General features: G+C 41.0%; 1 long non-coding RNA gene across 2 annotated transcripts; it reads left to right on the forward strand.

Moving 5' to 3' along the window:
* Positions 1-489: 489 nt before the first annotated feature.
* On the forward strand, positions 490-14765 carry LOC111770375 (uncharacterized). 2 transcript variants are annotated; one of them, XR_011435328.1, is made up of 6 exons: positions 490-643; positions 867-1003; positions 2165-2338; positions 2423-2528; positions 12769-12895; positions 14033-14765. It is a non-coding gene; the product is annotated as an uncharacterized lncRNA (long non-coding RNA). The 2 variants fall into 2 exon arrangements; XR_002803617.2 differs by lacking the exon at positions 2165-2338 and having other exon boundaries at positions 518-643.
* Positions 14766-16037: the final 1272 nt, after the last annotated feature.

Here is a 16037-nt window from a genome sequence, read left to right on the forward strand (position 1 = left end):
CAGTAAAATGACGAAGTGTTACATAATGTGAATCTTTGGAGCTGCTTGAGAGTAATCGATACCACAAATTATTGGATTAGCAAATTCCAAGAATTCCAAGGATGCTCCCAAATACCCTTATTTTGTGCTTGGATGCTGGCTTTCAAATGTCCTATTCCACTGCCTCAAAGAAGAAAGGACTTTCTGTCCTTTGAAACTGGAAAATACAGGTCAAGTAGATTTGACGCGGCCCAGCCATTTTTCAGTTGGCCAATAATTCTCGGCTCCCTTGTTGTATCCAGAGATGACTTACTCAGAACAGGAAACTATTTTTTTTTTTTTTTTAAAGATTTTATTTTTTCCTTTTTCTCCCCAAAGCCCCCCGGTACATAGTTGTATATTCTTCGATGTGGGTCCTTCTAGTTGTGGCATGTGGGACGCTGCCTCAGCGTGGTTTGATGAGCAGTGTCATGTCCGCGCCCAGGATTCGAACCAACGAAACACTGGGCCGCCTGCAGCGGAGCGCGCGAACTTAACCGCTCGGCCACGGGGCCAGCCCCAGGAAACTATTTTTAATGATGTAATCTCAACTTCAGCAAGCAGGAGTGGTCTGGCTATTGATGTGTATCTACTTAGAGAGATTTTTGCCTCCTCGGTGGAGCAGGTAAGGTCAAAGATGGGAATCTCCCCTCTGAAGAAATGCTCAAGTTGCTCCTGTGGAATAGCTAATATCTTTTTCTTTAAATCTGGAGGTGGGGAGTGGGCATGGGGGAGAAACTCCCCTGCATATTGCTCACTCTCAGTGACGGATGTTAACAGGGGATGCCTGGGCTCTGCAACGACCTTGACAGGAATAGAGCTGGCCTCACCTCTTTTAATTGCCATAGGTGACTGTACACCAGCTTTGCGGTTTTGCTTCATGCTCCCTTTGTGGGTTGTGGATCAGAGAACACAGGCATGCCACCTTGATGAAGAACAGCGATGCAAGGCACCAAGGACCCTGTAGAAATTCCTCCACTGGCAAGTGAGAGTCTGTCAAGATGATACCAGTCGACATTATCTTCTGTCTCTACTCCATATCTACCCTGCATTTGAGTTAGTGTGTACTACTTGCTGCTCAACAAAGCAGAGTGGCGCTCAGATCTTTTTATGATTTGTGATTTTGCTCATGGGCATTCCTTGACCTGGAATGCCCCTTCTTTCCATTTGCACGTCAGAAATTTTATTCATAATTTGATCATCTCAACCAAATAGTTTCTGTTCCTTCTGTAGGATTGCCTCCTCTTTTGAGTCCCTACATTAGCACTTAATTTATGTTTCAATTAAGGCCTTCGCCTTGCCTTGCCCCACCTGTCGTCGCTGCAGCACAGACATTGCCCACGTTAGGTATCTGCACACGTCACTGAAATTGGCAGACTGCTTTCTCCTGCATTAGGTTTGAACTGTCCACCTGCATGGCCTGGAAATTTCCCATGATGACAAGAGGCTAGAGTTCAGGGGCCGCTGATCATCAGCGATCCCGTCCACTTTAACTTTAAAGTGAAAATTACTTTTCTGACCTCAGGGAAAAGCCATATTTCATCTCTAAGGTGTTATGACCTTACCTTGTCCCCATACAAATTGCTTTTAGGACCAGCATGTTTTTTTAGACAAAACGCACCTTAAAACATCCAAAATTTTCTAGATTTCTAAAGAGAAAACATTCTCATATTTTCAAATCTTCTTGAAACGTCTATGATATCAGCCTTGCATTTCCATCTAGCCATTATTATTATATTAGAATGGTAGCATGTAAAAGTCATGCTTATAAACCTAGGTCTTAGGCCCTTCTCCAAATTTATGTATTTCAAATTCTTTTATTACACACTAGATGTCACTCTCTACCCAGTGAATTTCAGAGCTAAACATTGTGGTGACTTAATTAGGAAAGAAAGCTATTTGGAAAAGAGTTTGTAAGTGGCTGCAAAACATATTTTCAATTACTTTCAAACAGGACATTTTCTCCCACAGTTTGCAAGAAGCATTCATTATTTCTTTGGTAAAAAGAAACCCTTCAAAACTCATTAAAGGAAAGAGGAGTAAAGTCAATGACAGTCTTTTCTCTCTCCAGCCCTGTGTCACGGGGGTTTAGACAGGTGTGTGGCTGGATTGAAATACGAGCTTGCCTCTGAAATTATTTCCTCAGCAAAGGACGGAGCTGTAGAGGGATGTTGGCATTTGAACCTGTTCCTCGAGATGCGGGGAATTCCCATACCAAGCCCTCTCCACACCACCTCAGAAAGGATCCTCTGCGTGTGAAGAAAGCATCATTGACTTAATTTCATTTTCCTGATTTAACTGGCATTTTCCATCATGAAATGTATGTGTGAACTTTTTAATTGGATGGCCGATGTGAAGGAACCTAAACAATTAACAATGCGTGAAGGAAGTTCTTTATTTTCAGGTTGTTTAGGCTGAAACAAGAAGCAGTGTTTCATGGATGATTGCTGTGTCCCCTTTTATTCCAGAAGGTTAACTAAAGAGCAGTTGCCTCAGACCCGGAGAACAAGGCAAGTCAGTATGGTATTATGTTGTTTAAATTCTGTCATGATTTTTACACCACAGATGTCCCTTAAATTGCAAAACTTCTTTACAATTTCAAAACTTTAAAGGGAAATAGGGAGCATCTCGGTGGATTGCTGGCGATACCGCTCTATATAGCTGTAGTGAACTCTGGGCATATGAATTGGCCAGGGGTTCCAGACCTGCTTTTCATTTTAAGTGATTTAAACTCTTTAGATATTAATTAATGCAATTCTCATCCTCAGCATTCCTAAAATAACAATAGCCCCAAAATGATAAAAATAAAGGTGATGGTTTAAAGTATAGGCCTGAAATTTCACACGTGAACTGACTTGCTCTCTACGTTCTAGAAATCTGGGGGCCAGCTGTGCCCGTAACCAGCACTCATCTAGCAAAAATTTGCTGCATGTCTGCATGACATGCTGCCACTTTGCCAGGACCTTTAGGTCCTGCTTTGCACTGTACATGTGTGTGCACACACACATGCACACAAAAAATTGTGAGATTTTACAAAAAATTGTGCCTATTAAATTTTAGATGTTTATGTGCTTGAATTTAACAGAATACTCATATAGCTCTCAGTCTTTGGTGAGACTGGGCCCCATTGTGGCTATCCCCAAACCATTATTCCTCAACTATAATTTGACCTCATTTGGCTGATATTAGAATGTGACGTGCTCAATTCTCATGTGTACATATCTCTGTGTGATGTCGTTTTGAGACAATTCTTGGGGTTCTCGTTCAGGTCTCAATGGTGTGCTTGTTCTTGGTCTCTTGTTCCGGTCTTAATTCATTGTTCATGCCTCAAGGAAGTAGGTGTAATTCAAACTCAGTTCAGGAGACTGGATTTGAATTACACCTAAAGCTTCTCTTTCTCCAATTATACTTTACACATATGGAGAATCCTCAAAGTAGGAGGAGAAATACATGAGAAAATAAGTTGAATTCATTCATTCCACAAGTATTTAGAGAGTAATTACCATCTTTTAATAGAGAACCTTTTCTCATTATAGAAGAAGTATATGTACATTGTAGGAATTTGGAAAATACAGATAGGCACACAGGAGGATATACACCTCATCCATAATGCTACCATCCAGAGATTTCAACATTCATATTTTGGTGATTTATTAGTATTTGGGTTGATATAGTCCCAGTTTTGACCTCTATCTATCTATCTATCTATCTCTCTGTCATATATCCCTTGCTGGGGTCCAGGGCAGGCTGACTCGAAATATCCCACAACAGTATATTGATTATTTTAAATTAAAGTTGCTTAAGAAGCAAAAAGGGCTTTCTGACCCTCCTGGCTCTGGTCCCTGGAAAGCAGGAAATAAGTCTCCCATGTGAAAGATGCTCTCCCTGCGTCCTTATCACCAGATCGAGGGGATTCTGGGCCAAGAAGTCCGTATAAACAAACTTTGCTAATTTACGACAGCAAGTCTAAACTCTGCTTACATTCCTCACTAATTACGTACCTCAAACCTAGTTTCTTTGTCCTATGGTTCCACACAAATTTATTGTTTCTTTGTGTGAAATATATATACTGTCTGCTTTGTTCATTCTCCAAGCACCGTGTCTCTCTGATTTCCAATATGTACATATTAAACTCGGTTTTTCTCCTGTTAATCTGGTCTTGTGTTAATTTTATTATTAGTCCAGCCATAAGACAAGAAGGGTAGAAAGAGGATTTCCTCTTTCTCAACGCTTTCTATCTATCTATCTATCTATCTATCATCTATCTATCGTGATCATGTTGTGCATACTATTTTGTAAACTACTTCTCCCCCATTTTTTCCTTGGAATTAAATATTTACCTACAATATAATTTTTGATAGCATAAAAGTGTTTTATTATTTGGACAGTTTTTAAAACCAAGCCCCAGTGTTTGGACAGTCTCAGAGGTATCACGTCATGTACATTCATGATTAATCCTTTAGGATAAAAACTGTCAGTGGAATTTTTAAGGTCAAGGGCTTGTATAGTTTTAAGGCTCCTCCATGTTGCAGATTACCTTCTTATCTTTTTTTTTAAAGATTTTATTTTTCCTTTGTCTCCTCAAAGCCGTCCAGTACATAGTTGTGTATTTTTAGTTGTGGGTCCTTCTAGTTGTGGCATGTGGGATGCTGCCTCAGCATGGCCTGATGAGCAGTGCCAAGTCTGTGCCCAGGATCCGAACCGGCGAAACCCTGGGCCGCCGAAGCCAAGCGCGCGAACTTAACCACTGGGACACAGGGCTGGCCCCCTTTCTTATCTTTTAAAAGTCAATTTATGTTTATTTCTGTCAGCAGTACACAAACATTCCTGGATCTTTGCACTGTTGCCTTAGAAATGTTTTTATAGTGACTTCCAATGCTTTTCCCTAGTCTTCTTAGTAAAAACCAAACAGGTTTGTTTAATATCAGCCTTAAGATGAATGCCTTTAGTAAAGGAAATTTTATAGTAGATTAAAGCAAGAACAAATAAACAAAAGTCACAGTATTGCATCTTTGACTCTGTGCGATTATTACAATAGGAACAGATTAGTTTTAATTACTGGTGATAAATACTACATGGTCTACTAATAAACGTCTTGCAGCATATCTTGAAAATGCAATAAACTCTTCGCCAGGTGAGAATTCAGTATAGTTCTTGGCCTCTAAATCTCTGCTGACTAGAAGGATAAAACTGCCATTTTTCCTAGTGAGAATTATTGGAAAGACTGATAAGGAAGTGAGACTTCGCAAGATTCTGAAACAATTATTGCCATTAGGACAAAATTGGAAAAATCCGCCTGCGCATTCATGTAGCACTAATATTAGGTCAGTAAGTGCTTTTCAAATTTTTTTATCTTAAACATTAAACATAGTGCTTAAGGGATAAATGAAAAAGTTCAGAATAAGTTACTTTAGGAAAAAAACAATTTTAGTACGTGGTTACATTTGAAAATGTATTGCTAAATAGATAGACTAGGGATGAATTTGTGTATGGGGGGGCTTTGACATACTATTCTTAGCAAAGTTGGCAAAATTGGGGCAAAAATATTCAAGTCAGAAAATATTCAGGTTCTAGGTTATAATCTTTATTTGTGCTGACTTTGGGGGTACTACTGTGAATCAGGAAGAAATTCCTTTTTTATTCATTTTGTAGAACTTTCTTCCACTTCCTCCTAGCTCATTTTTAAAATGAGTGTTTGAATTTAGAATTCAAAATGGAGAGAGTCTTTTTTTTTTCTGATTTACAAAAAGGATGCACACTCATTTTAAAAAACACATAGAAAAGCATAAAGAAAGTAAAAATCATTAAATGTACCACTACCCAAAGATTACTACTTTTAATATTTAATGAACATCTTTTCAGCCAGCTGACTCTCTTCTCTCAACAGATAAACAATTTTATACATATGTGATTGTGCTACATATATTGTTCAACAACCTGCTTTTCTTTTTATTTTTTTTGAACTTAACTTACTTTTTTTTTTGAGGAAGATTGGTCCTGGGCTAACATCTGATACCAATCTTCCTCTTTTTTTTCTCCCTGCAAAGCCCCCCAGACACAGTTGTATGCCTTAGTTATAGGCTCTTCTAGTTCCTCTGTGTGGGATGCTGCCTTGGCATGGCTTGATGAGCGGTGCTAGCTCTGTGCCCAGGATCCAAACTGGTGAACCCTGGGCTGCTGAAGCAGAGTGTGTGAACTTAACCACTTGGCCACAGGGCTGGTCCCTGCTTTTCTTTTTAGAGAAATATATCTTGTGACCATATTTTGAGGTCAATACATATAGATCTGAGGCATCATTTTTTTTGCTGAGGAAGATTCATCCTGGGCTAACATCTGTGCCAGTCTTCCTCTATTTTGTATGTGGGTCCCCGCCACAGCATGGCCACCAACAAGTGGTGTAGGTGTGCGCCCAGGAACCAGGCCAGGATCTCTGATGTGGAGCACACCTAACTTAACCACTAGGTCACAGGGCCAGCCCCTACAGCATCATTTTTAATGGCTACTTAATACTCTGTGGTAGAGATATATAGTAAATGGTGTAAATTACTTTAACTTATCTTAACATTTGAATTTTAAAAAATTATAAGAAAGATATATGATTCTGAAATTTTTTTCCTAAACATTGTAGAAGTGAATAAAGTAAATGATGTGTCATATATTTCTTCTATTCTACAATTAATGTCACCTTCCAAAGGTAATCCTAAAATATGATCTCCTCCAGAAAAATTTATAACAATAGATAAACTCTTAAACACACATTTGTTTCCCCTAAATGTTATCATTTTATATTCTGTAGTTTGCTTTTTAAAAAATTTCACAATTTACTGAGTACATTTTCAAGATGGATACATATAAAATTACCCAATCCTTTTTTAACAGCTGCCTATGGAGTACGGATTTACCATAAGTGATTAAACCTATATCCTATAGATGGATCTTTAGGTTATTTTAATTTTTAGATACTCCAAACAATGCTGCCATCTTGCTTATTCCTCTTTATAAATGTCCTATTATCTCTTTAGTAGATTCCTTGCAATGTTATTGCTGAATCAAAAGCCATTCTTTTCAAATATTTTGCTCTCTGTAGTTAACTGTCTTCCAGTTACATTCCATTTCAGGCCTGTACAAGCTGCTGATGTTTTTATTTTAATATTTCCTAACCTTCTGAGTGGAAACTTATATGTCATTGTTGTTGTTTGTTTTTTTGAGGAAGACTAGCTCTGAGCTAACGTACACCACCAATCCTCCTCCTTTTTCTGAGGCAGAGTGGCCCCGAGCTAACATCAGTGCCCGTCTTCCTCTATTTTGTACGTGGGACGCCTGCCACGGCATGGCTTGATAAGTGGTGCATAGGTCTGCACCTGGGATCCAAACCAGCAAACCCTGGGTTGCCAAAGTGGAGCACGCAAATTTAACCACTATGCCACTGGGTTGGCCCCTACTTGTTTTCATTTGCATTTCTTGTCTTAGTGAATTTTTCTTTTAGTGCTTTTTTTTTTTTTTTGCTGGGAAAGATTTACCCTGAGCTAATGTATGTTGCCAATCTTCCTCTTTTTTTCCTTCTCCCCAAAGCCCCAGTACATAGTTGTACATTCTAGTTGAAGGTGCTTCTAGTTCTTCTATGTGAGCCACTGCTATAACATGGCTACTGACAGATGAGTGGTATGGTTCTGCACCCAGGAACTGGACCTGGGCCGCCGAAGTGGAGTGTGTTGAACTTTAACCATTTGGCCATCAAGGCTGACTCTGTTAGTGAATTTTAAGATGTTTTACAATGCTTACTTTTGGTCACGTGAAGTTCCTTTGTGATGTGCTTGCTTGTGTCCTAATCTCATTTTTTATTGGGATGTTTATCTTTCTCTTGTTTTGTAATTGGTTTTAAAACATTGAGGAAATATGTTATTTTTCTGTCATATATATTGTAAGTATTTTTCAATCAGTTTGTCAACCGCCTTTATATTTTTGGGTGCTCTTAATAAAACATGCGAAAGTTTAAAAAATATCGTATAGCGGCTGGCCCCATGGCTGAGTGGTTAAGTTTGTGTGCTCCGCTGCAGGTGGCCCAGTGTTTCATTGGTTCAAATCCTGGGTGCAGATATGGCACTGCTCATCAAACCACACTGAGGCAGCATCCCACATGCCACAACTAGAAGGACCCACGATGAAGAATATACAACTATGTACCAGGGGGCTTTGGGGAGAAAAAGGAAAAAAAATAAAATCTTTGGAAAAAAAAAATATAATTAGGAACTCAAACCAACTTTCACCATGTAAAAGTCTGACTTGATATGACACACTCTATGAACACTCGCTTCTGCTTACTGAGTAAGGAAAGACAGGAAGGAGAAAGAACCGTGGGTGGCCCTGTCTTTCCTTTTCCTTCTGTGTCATCATTTTGGCTAATACAGGGATGTAACATGCGTAGGAAAGGCTATGATAAGGTTCCTTGGTTGTTCTTGTTGCCTTCTTTCAGGCCAAACAGGTTTGAAGGGAAAGTTGTGGCCTCTTTTGTTGGGGGTAGCTGTCAGGGCACCACTTATTCAATCATGATGTGACAGAGTCATGCTTGACTCCCATGCATCATGGGAACCCTGGCATTCTATGCATGGGGCATTGCAACGGTATAGGTGAATGGTGGAGTAGGGTAACCCCGTATGCACACATATATCTCCTCTGCACATGCTCATGCTCCATTGTCCCAATGGACTTTGCTTATAAAACACAAGTTCAAAGATAACATTCTTAGGAATTTTCAGATGGCTACAATGGAGCATGAAGTCAAGAGCAAGGCTCTTCTGAGTGGGAGGCCCTGTGTGACCGCACAGGTTTCTGTCCGTGAAGCTGGTCCTTCTGGACCCATACTAATTCCCTCTGGTGGCTGGGCCTGGGGATGGTTTAGGGATCCAGACTGCTGAGGAGAAGAAAGGGACTCTGACTCTGCCGGCTGGTGGTAAAAACGACCTGAGACCCTTATATTTAACCCATGACAGTCTCATACCTTCAAAGAACCTTGCCCCCTCGGCAACCAACTCTTCGCTCACACAGGCACACACACTTCTGACTGGCTGGGACGTCTAGCTCAATGCATTTTGGCTCATTTGAGCCCTGTCCATAGGGAGGGTGAAGGGTGTGGGCAGCAGATCAAGTGCCCTAGCTTAATCCTATGGGATTAAACCCTGTACCCACTAGCCCATGTCCACTCTCACACAGAAATGCCCTGAAAAAAGGGAAATATTAGAGAATTTCATAAGCACACTTGCAAAATAACCTTTCTTCCTGAAAACATACTTGCTTTCTGGCAGAGCGGCTGTCTTTATTCTGCCCTGGATACAACTGCATCCCAATGACTGGTGAGGGACCCTTTCCACATGTTTGTAAAATGCTTGAAGATGCGTCCAGGAAAAAAGACACCATGCAGCCATAAAGCACTATTATCACTTGTTTGAAAGTCTGTGTTTTGCTACCAAACATTCTCCCCGGAGACATATAGATCAGCACGGCTTATTATAAGCAAGGCTCCTCATATTCCCATCACTTGCCTGTTGAGGGTCCTAGTCTTACCGACTTTCCAAATCAGAACAAAACCATCCATAAAAGTGCTAAGAAGCAAACACTGACGCAAGGGGGATTTGAGTATTCTTTTTTCCCCCACCAACAAGGGAAGAATCTAATACCCTAATCCATCAGCTCTCCCAGACAGAAGCCACAAATCTTTTTTGTTTTGTTCAGCATATTGCACAGTGACAAGTTCTTATTACACTCTGTCTAGAATCTCTCTTGTAACCTCACCATGTCTCAACAAGTTCACAAAAAGGGCTGAGGCAAGTAACCCTGGAATGCAGGTGATTGTTTATTTATGTATTTACCTTGTTACATACCAGTCTATACCCAAGGCCTTTCCAGAAGAGCTTCATAAAAAGTAATAGTAACTGACATTCATCACACACTGAGCTTCTCTTTCCATTTCCTGTTTCTTTAATAGATCCCTACAGAGGGTGTGGAAGAAAGCTCAGGCTATTGTCAGACAGTCATATTACTTCACTCTCTCTAAGTTCATCCTGCATCAAATTCTTTCCCTGCTGCTTGAGTGAAATGTATTTTTGAAAGGATGATACGGGTGCCGTTTGTAGATCTCTTTACCAACATTTGGCTACCATTTTCCTTGACCTCACATCATTGTAATCCATTCCCAACATTCAGGACTCTTCTGAGAGCGCCGTATGGATGAGGGAAGAAGGCGGAGGACGTAATAACACCTTCTTGCACTTAGCATCATTGCTCAGGAAACTTTGAAGCACTTACCAGTGGAAGCATCCTCCGTTTCTCTCATAAAAATAATGAAAAGTGCTTGGGTTTATGGTGATAGGCTCTGTAAATTCTGATCAGGGTGGACAGATACTTTTATGGATGAAAGATTCTCTGCACAAAGGAACATTTCCAGCTCCTTTCTTCTGGGGGACTTGTTCAATCTCCTTCTTTCCCTCCCTTTTCTCTCCCTCCTCCTCCTTTTTTCTTGTTTTAGCTTTGAATAAATAAAAATATTTTAAAAATTGATTATTCCATCATTCAGTTTGCGTCGACGTGACAACACAGCAGTCTCTGAAGCGTTTGGAAGGTCTCAAAGCCAAACTCCCTTTGTTGGGTTTGGACATATTCAGTCTCCAGATTTTCACATTCATTTCAAAATGGTCATCCATATTTGTGTCCAGATACAAGTGGAAAGGAGAGTGGAGCTGGAGTTGGGTGAGAGGAAGATTTAAGGCTCACTTGTGTCTTCCAGGAAGCCTGCCTTTTCCCTTCGCCTCTCTCCACTCCTCAAACCGGGTTGAGTAGTCTCCTTGCTGCTTCTATAATACCTTGCACGTAGCTCAATCATTGCACTTGCCATTTTTTTTTTCTTTTTGGTAATTGGCTGTATTACCTGGTGTCACCAGGGCAATTATTAATCCTTATTAAACAAAGTTTAACGGAAGGACTAAAAATAAATATTTCAATTGTAGTGATTTTCTAAAATTATAATAATTAATTCAGACTTAAAATAATTTCCAACTTAGTAATACAGCTTCTTTTTATACTACAGTTTTCATTCTATTAGCTGGAAACACATAGAAATCAATATTGGTGGGGGATCCCCCTGTGGGAAGCAATTTGATAAAAAATCGGCGAGTGCAAATCTGAGTCCACCTGCTCACTACAGACATCGGGAAGCAAATGGGGGTAATTTGGGGGACTCACTGGGACTAATTACTGATTTCTCTTGTCTACACCCTTTAAAAATGTGCTATGTTAGGCTCTGTTGCTATTTTTTAAGTCCTCTTGATTCTGGACGATAAGATCAGAATTGGTCCTGACTTCATCATTGGAACAGCCTATTCTTTACACTTTCCTTTCTATTTTAGGGCTTGACGATTGAGATGAATTTCAGGTGTTGAACAAATATTAAATTCAGAATAATCAATTTGGGGCGCATTTGAAATTCTATTTGTATTTTCTCCCAGTGGCATCTCTCTTTAGGTTCCACCACTCCTTGGGTTCCTCCTTGGGTGTCTCCTCGCACTGCATTTCAGCTTCTGGGAGGATGCCACCCATCTCTGGGCGCTCAGAAGTTCACTTGGTTCTCTTGCCTCTCCTAAATGGGAGCCCCGTGTGGCTCTGAGAGGGTACTGCCTGAGAGAGCCTGTCTCTGCTGATCAGCCCTCACGTCGTTAGTTCTTTCTGACAAAAAAGATCTACTGGGCACCTACTCTATGCCAGATTTTGGATTAGGAATTGGGGACACAATGGAGGAAAAGACTCAACATTTTGGACTCTCAAAATTCTCAAGTTTTCATAGCTCTTGCTGATGAGGAGCTAAGATTTATCTCCAAGATGGCTGTTTTTTTTTCCTGGCATGATTTTTTATGTGACTGCACTAGGGAAAAAATAAGAAAGTTAAAATGGACAACTGCAAAAAAATTCATGAACATTTTGAGTCTTCTTTACCATCCATAAAGTTCCGGCAACATTCAAAACACATAGATTTATAAATTTAAACTTTTAGCATACTGTGTTGCACTGAATGAAACGATGTGCTATATTACTTTGTATGCAAAGAAAAATAATTGTTCCTTCCTACCCTAAACACCCTCTCCCAAAGTGGATTTCATCCATGCCGCATAGCCATATATGACACCAACTATTTTAGTGCCAGTAACAAAGAGACAAATAGAGACTAAATTTCATTATATAGATTATTAATTTGTGTGTTCTCTTCCTAGAGGGTGAGGACTCTGTTTTTCATATTTGAGTAGCTAGAGCCTGGGACATAGAAGGATTCAATAAACGTTTGCTGGATAAATAAATGAAGACAGGCAGGATTTAGGAAGATTAAAAATGGGACAATCCAGGGGCTGGCCCCGTGGCCGAGTGGTTAAGTTCGCATGCTCCGCTGCAGGCAGCCCAGTGTTTCGTTGGTTTGAATCCTGGGCGGACATGGCGCTGCTCATCAAACCACACTGAGGCAGAGTCCCACATGCCACAACTAGAAGGACCCACAGCGAAGAATGTACAGCTATGTACCGGGGGGCTTTGGGGAGAAAAAGGAAAAAATAAATCTTTAAAAAAAAAAAGGGACAATCCTTTTCTTGACTATGGTCAAGAAAGAAGGGAAAGAAAATAGAAAGCTAAGGGTCCCCTATACATATTGTGTATTTATTGTACCTCTAATTGCGCTAAGTACTTTACGGACATGACATGTATGAACTCTCCTAGTTGATTTCATGAAAGAAGAAGCATCATTGTACAAACATGGAAACTGCAGCTTAGTGAGTTTATGAAATACATTCAAGTCACACAGCTGATTACCTGGCAAAGCCACCACTGGAACCCAGGTCAGAAGGTCAGATTCACTTCAAATTTAGTGCTCTTAACCATTAAAATGTACTATATCTTACAGACTAACTGTCCCAATGCTTTGGTTTATGCAAATCTGCTGGTAAGGTCCCTCCCCAATCACTGCCACCACTACCCTTGGGTGTCTTCCCCCTCTTCAGGATGCTGAGTGTGCAAATATTAGTGTTGGGAGAGAAAATATCAAGATGTGAGTCTTCCTTGAATGCCATTAGTTTGAGGAAAGGTATAATTTGATGTATTGATGCAAATAATCCATAACCAATCTATAAATGAAAATTTGGGTGAGTTTATTCTGAGCCAAAATGTGAGGACCATAGCCTGGGGCCTTCCTTCCTCAGGGAAGGAAGGGCACCAAAGAAGTGGGGTGTACAGAGTGGCTATACACCCTCAAAGAGGATGTTTCACATGTGATTGAAATGTCCCTTTTACAATAGTCACGAGACTGCTCTGTCAGCACAGCAATTGATGGACACAGCAGGTAGTAGGTCTGCTGTCTTGGTGGGCACAGCAGGGTGGTAGGTCTGTTATCTCGAGCTGGGTGGTCTCAGGTGAGCACAGCAATCAGTTCCTAACCTCAGGAAAGATGCTTACCCTTAAAGAAATGCCAATGTAGGGGGAAGTTGCACCTTTATCTTAAGGCCATTTGTTCTTGCCATAGCAAATGCTTGGAGCGGATATACAATGCATGCTCCGCGGCCATGTCAGGCCCTTTTGGAAAAAAAATAGGATGGAATTAGGTTTACACCAAATGGCTTCCTCATATACTCCAATATATCCTATTTCTTGCCGTTTCTATTTGTCAGAGGAAATTTCTAATTTTATTTACTGTTAGAATTTTTGGGGGCAATATCTGGTAATAGGTCCATTTGCAGTCAAACATAAATGCCTAATGAGTTATTTGGAAATGAAACTATTGGCTTATTTCAGGAAGACAGAGAGAGAGATGCAGGTGGTGGGGAAGTCAGGAGAGAAAGGGAGAAGGCGGTGTGAAAGCTTTCTTATGCTTGTATGTAGTGTCAGTATAAAATATTTTTAAACGTTGGGGAATAAAATCTGTTCATTTTTGGGAATTTCTGCTGCTTCTTTGCCTTGAGCCTTATTTATCATTCATTCATTTATTTAGGGGTTACAGCATATATTCCTGAAATTCTGGATGGTGGAAATCCTTGCCCTCTAAAAGCAGAAGTCCCTCTGGGTGCAGACTGATGCTTCCCTTCAAATCTGGAGCTGGAGAAGTTTCGTCATGGAGAAAGGGCCCTCTCCCACCTGCGCCCAGCGCTTTTGACTTTGAATCACCTCAAGGTGAAGGACGATAATTAGTATACTTACTTAACGCAGGTCTGGCTTATTACCTTCTGAACGGGGTGGGGGCCGTTTCCTCCCTTGCCTGTGTGGGTTGGAAGGACAGCCTGGGATGGATGTCATCTGCTCCTTGATGTAAGGAAGGGAGACTAACACAAGGCGTTAAAAACATCTTTTTCCTTACTTCACTCGACTCCTTGCATCTGTCACAGACCCTGCCAGGCTGACAGAACATTACACAAATAACTCTCCTTCTTAAGCAGCGACGAGGCAGCAGTAGGCATTTTTTCATTTAGAGTCTATCAACTGAGAATTGATAAAGTCATCACAGAACAGCTGTAGTTTGACCCTGACCTGACAAAGGAGATCGAAAATGTCTCCTGCGGAGAGAAGCGAGGGGGCTGGGAACATCCATTGGCTCAGAAAGAAGCTGCAAGTCGGCTGAGGGCTGACACCCAGGCACTCCGCCGAGTGTGTTTAATAACTGAGAAGTAAATAAAGAAAGGGCAGTCAATAAACAATCGCGGGTTAATAAATTATTCATCTTAACAATACTTCCAGTGTTTGCCCAGAGAAGGGAGACCGTCTTCAGGTTTTCTTCCAACCTGCTCGCCTGCTCTGAAGCAGCCTGGCTGCGGAGCTGTTCACATTCTGGACAGCAGAGGGAGCTCGTGTTACATCTAAGACACGGCCGGACTGGAACCTTCCAGTGCCTCTCCGTGTTTGTGAAGGAGAGGAAGATGGAAAAGATAGGAAAGTGTTGAGAAGAGGTAGAGAGGAAAATAGAAAACAAGTGGATAGGCACGGAAATGGAAAAAGATATTTTTCACAGGTAGATCAAATTCAACCCTGTACTGAGGCAAGGCATAAGGAAATAAATTAAAAAACCAGTCGTTCTCTATTCCTTGGTTAAAATAACGTATTTATTTGAAAACGGTAGGATGACAGATTGGGAACAGTCAGGGCAAGGGCAAGGAGATATTTCAAAAATCCAACAGATTTATTTCCATCTTGAAAGCCGAGCTCTGATTTTCAGGAAATACTCTCAGGAATCAAGTGGTTCTCTTGGGCTTCGCTGCCAGTGAGCAATCAGAGATGCCGCACAGCTGCTGAGGGGCCCCAGGCCGTTTGGAACAAAAACCTAGCACACTTTAAAGTCTGCCCTGCATGGAAATGAATCCCTAATATCAGTCAAACTCCGTGTTCGTTTTCTGTTCTCATGGCGCTGTGCTACAGCCTTATTTTATTTATGAAACGGTGTTTTGAGGCAAAACTGTTGTAGGCTGCGGAGGGCCATTGTACTCCCTGGGATATTTACTGTATACCTAAGGCGCCGAGGTGTAATCTGTCCTGTGCAGTAATGCAGATACTGAAACGAATGGTATTTATTTGTAATAACGCGCGAGGCAGCCCACAGGGAAGTGTCGTCTCGTTTGTAATCAATCCCAGCGCCAGGCTGTTGTTACAGCACAATCAGGCTTTGCATTAAGTGACAAATTGGCTTCGTCTTCCTATTCTGACTGTCATTTTTCTTCAGTGGGGATCCGTCATCTCTGTTACAAGGCCTCGGAGCTTAGTACCACACACAGACACACACGAATGCGGACCTATGAATGTGCTCAGAAAACAAACAAACAAACACTGTCTCCATATGCCTACCAACAACCCCTATCTCTACCCACTACCCGTCCTGAGCGCTAAGATGTTGACGGAAGCAGGCGGAGTGGTGAGGTAGACATGGATGCATCTGGTGACGGTGGGTCATTATTGAACTGACATTGGTATTCTTAGATTGATTTCAACTAGAAGCTTGATGAGAGAGTGGA

The sequence above is a fragment of the Equus caballus genome, chromosome 2 (genome assembly GCF_041296265.1).
Source record: "Equus caballus isolate H_3958 breed thoroughbred chromosome 2, TB-T2T, whole genome shotgun sequence".
Taxonomy (NCBI): Eukaryota; Metazoa; Chordata; class Mammalia; order Perissodactyla; family Equidae; genus Equus; species Equus caballus.